At 41.1% G+C, this 4,273-nt stretch overlaps 1 pseudogene; it reads right to left on the reverse strand.

Annotated features, from left to right (window-relative positions):
• Positions 1-722: 722 nt before the first annotated feature.
• LOC124967952 (olfactory receptor 7G1-like) lies at positions 723-1,677 on the reverse strand (annotated as a pseudogene).
• Between the last annotated feature and the right edge of the window lie 2,596 nt (positions 1,678-4,273).

A 4,273-nucleotide genomic window follows, 5' to 3' on the forward strand; every position in this document is an offset into this window, starting at 1 on the left:
CATTCTATTTAATGTCCTTCTTTGTTACAGTACAGAGAGCGGTGAAAGGGTAGCAAGAGCTCCTAAGAATAGAGCCAGTGTTTGATCAGATTAATTGTAGGAGCAGAGCAAAGGAATGGAGCATAGAGATTAAAATCACTATCCAAGGTCACAGAACTGGCCAAATGCCAAGTCAGATCCGAAGCCCAGTGTGAGATGTAGGTAGCTTTCCCTTATAGCCATTGTGGAAGATGTGGGGTTTGAGAGTCAGGCTTTGTGGCTCATGAGCAATTTTTTTTTTCTTTTTTAACATTTTACAGACTGTGTATTGATCCATTGTACAAAAATGGGGTACACCATTTCATTTCTGTGGTTGTGCACAATGTAGATTCATACCATTCGTGTAATCATACATGTACATAGGGTGATGATGTCTGTCTCATTCCACCGTCTTTCATGACCCCCTCCCTCACATTTCCCTCTAAAATTCCTCCATTCTTCTCTCACTCACCACCCTCCTCCCCAATTATATATCAGCATCCACTTATTAGGGAAAACATTCCACCTTTGGTTTTTGGGCTTGGCTTCTTTCAATTAGCATGTTATTCCCAATTCCATCCCTTTCTCTGCAAATGCCATATTATTATTCTTTATGGCTGAACAATATTCCATTGTGTATATATACCAGTGGTTCTGTCATCTGATTTCCTAGTAGAGAAGGAAGCACACAGCAGGTGATAAAGTCACAGAGAAGAAGGTGAGTGAATCTTCTTCTTCCCAGTGAACAGGTGTCCAAGGGCTCCCTTCATTTCTCTGTTCCTCAAACTGTATATGAATGGGGTTCAGCATTTGAGGGACCACCATGTACATCATCGAAGTCACTACATTCTTAATGGAAGAGTCACTTACTGCAGAACTCATATACACACCAAAACCTGTTCCATAGAATAAGGACACCACTGAGAGGTGAGACCCACAGGTAGAAAAGGCTTTATACCTTCCACCCACTGATGGGATCTTCAAAACAGAGGAGACAATTTGAGCATAAGAGAAAATAATCCCAGAGAGAGGGATGCCAGCAAATAGGCTTGTTCCCCAAAATACCAGCAAGTTATTAATTAGAGTGTCAGAACAGGCCAGAGTGATGACTTGAGTCAGTTCACAGAAGAAGTGGGGAATCTCCAGGGCTGTGCAGAAGGACAGCCTCAGCACCATCAGACTGTGCAGGAGGACATTCACAGTGGTGACCAGTAGGCAGAGCAGAATCAGCAGGACACAGAGGTGGGGGTTCATAATGACAGTGTACCTCAGGGGGTGGCAAATGGCCACATAGCAGTCATAGGCCATCACTGCAAGCAGACAACTTTCTAAACCACCAAAAATCAAGACAAAGCACATCTGGGAGAGGCAGTCTGTGTAGGTGATGCTCTGATCCTGTGTTTGAATGTTGGCCAGGATCTTGGGGATGGTGGTTGTGCTTATGCAGATGTCGGTGAAGGACAGGTTGGAGAGGAAGAAGTACATAGGAATGTGGAGGTGGGGGTCAGAGCTGATGACCAGGATGATGAGCAGGTTCCCCAGGATGGTGACCAGGTACAGGGACAGGAAGAAGCTGAAGATGAGGGGCTGCAGTGCTGGGTCATCTGTCAGCCCCAGGAGAAGGGATTTTGAAACAGCTGTTTGGTTTCTGCCTCCCATTTTGCTGATGAATCAAACAGAAAAGATAGGATGGAAAAAATGAATTAGGTGGTTTCTACAAAAGTTGCAGCCTGCATCACCTGAGTGTGCACATACAGAATCTTGGTGCCACTTTGGGCTTACCTTCTACAGGGCTGGGAATGTTGACAGTGCTCTATGTTTAAAACACACTAGGTGAACTTTCAATCTCTGAACTTTGAGAACCAGTGCTTAAAAACAAAATCACATTTATATTGTGAACAATATAAATATTTAACAGCATTTGGGAACTCCCTTAACTACTCTTCTCCTCAGACACTCTAACCTCCTTTCCTTGTACTGAGCACCAACACTTTTTCATGCTTTGCACCAAGTGCTGAGACTGAAGCAAAAATCAGACACAGATTTCCTTTGAAAAAATTTCACTCCTTCAACAAAAAGAAAGTGAGAATAAATATCTCAAACCCATTTTCAGTACAAGGGTCTCTGCCTTTGCCATGACTCAGAATCCCAGAAGGGCTTATCTAAGTACAAATGAATCAGTTCATGCTCCCAGGCCCATGCACCCCAGAGAACAAGCCATGGACACAAAGGACCAACTCAGTGTGGTCAATGACTGGGTCAGAGCTCAGGTCGTCTGACTCCTGAGGTGACACTCCTGACCATTTTCTGCTAACATCTCTGGAAATACAAAATCAGCACCACCTAATGACCATGAACATCTCAGAGTTTCGCTTTCTGGTTTATTTCTGAACATAACCCCAAATTTCCTCCTTGAATTTTAGTTATCCTCACTTCTATTCAATAACTTAATTGTGGCTGGTACAGAGCATTCACAGAAGTGGATGGGCAAAAATTAGAATAGGTTGCCTGTGAACCGAAAGTTCATAAGGCTCTTTCTGGAAGCTCAAGCAATAGGCTTTAATAACTGCTTCTAAAAGAAGCTAAGAACCATGACAATGACATTTTTTGTCTTATCCTAAGAGAATTCCTTCCCTTAGTGAGGTTGGTAGCATGTCATCAAATTCAATAAACCAGCAAACAACATAACTAAATGAGAGAAAAAACTGAGGTGCAGTCTCCTGGAAAGAGACACAGCTTGTTGGTCATTGAGACACAGACTTGAAACATTATAGACTTAGATAAATGGGTGTCCCAACAGGTGTGTTCCTATACAGCTATGCTCTTCCTCTCATGGGGCAAAGAACAGCAGCGGTGACAGTGAAGGTCACTTAAAATAGTGGACACCACACTCTGAATTTAAGTCAGGCTGGGGCATTAGGTTTGTGAATGGGAACATCATCACCTGGATGAGAAGCCTGGTGTCCTCATTGCATAATGGGTGTGTCAGGTGTCTGCAATGTGTAATCAACATGCAGTGTAGCTCCACATGCCCTGCTGCATACCTGAAGTGGGTACGACTTTTCTTTGCACAGTTAAACCTGAGCACATTTGGAGGGGAAGTTTCAAATGATAAGGAATAAAAGAGCCAAGGCAGCCAGGATGTGTCAGGGATGAGGAATCATGGTCTTGCAATTGTGTATCATGTCTGTGTGTGTGTGTGAGAGAGAGAGAGAGAGAGAGGATGTGTGTGTCTTCCATGAGCAATAGCACACATTTTACCCTCTCAGAGGGAAGGAAGTGATTAGAGCCAACAGGGACAATATCTTTAGCAACATGAATCCGTATTTTGGGGAAGAATTTCTGTATTAGAACTACCAGTGGGAATATTGTTTACATAGAAAATTAAAGAAGGAAAGAAATGTCAATTATACCAATATTCATTAGGACCGAACATAAGGTGATACTGTACAGAGCAATGAAAAGAATTAAATAGCAAATAAATTAACTGCATCACAAAAGTGATTACTATGTCAAGTAGAAAAACTTTATATGAAAAAGTCTGTACCCTGAGAAAATTTTCAGCATGTTTGAGCTTTCACAGGTACATATGTTTTCATTATGGGATACTTATGTAAAAAAATATATATAGGGAATAAAGAAGGGTTGGATATCCATGAATCAACAGGACAACATTCATACACACCTCCATCTTGACCTGTTTCTTTATTTCAATTTTTAAAATTTGTTCTAATTAGTTACACATGACAGTGGAATGCATTTTGACACATCATACATAAATGGAGTATAACTTCTCATGCTTCTGATCGTATATGTTGTAGAATCACACAAGCCACCTAATTATATATGTACTAGGTATTTTTTATTACATGAAATAAGAGAGGCAGAAATGAAGCCCCCAGCCCACATTATACATTTGCACAGATTTGATTATTTTTACTTCATTGGGAACATTAGCTCTCTATCAAGATCTATGTTATCATCTATTTTTACTACACGTGGTAGTATTCTTCCAAATAATCACTGTGCTTTGTTCCACATAGTAAATCATATACAAACAAGACCAGTGTGCATGTCAGTTATGATTGGCATTCACGGGTCATCTGTTTTCTGATTTGTGATGACATATTTAATCCTCTTTCATCCAACTTAAACACACACTATCCTGCTATACTGCCGGGATTTATTTCTACATCCCTTAAGTGATAGTTGTTATGGTGACTGCCTCTTTTTATTGACTGTGAGTGTGAAATGT

Source organism: Sciurus carolinensis, chromosome 17, assembly GCF_902686445.1.
Source record: "Sciurus carolinensis chromosome 17, mSciCar1.2, whole genome shotgun sequence".
Taxonomy (NCBI): Eukaryota; Metazoa; Chordata; class Mammalia; order Rodentia; family Sciuridae; genus Sciurus; species Sciurus carolinensis.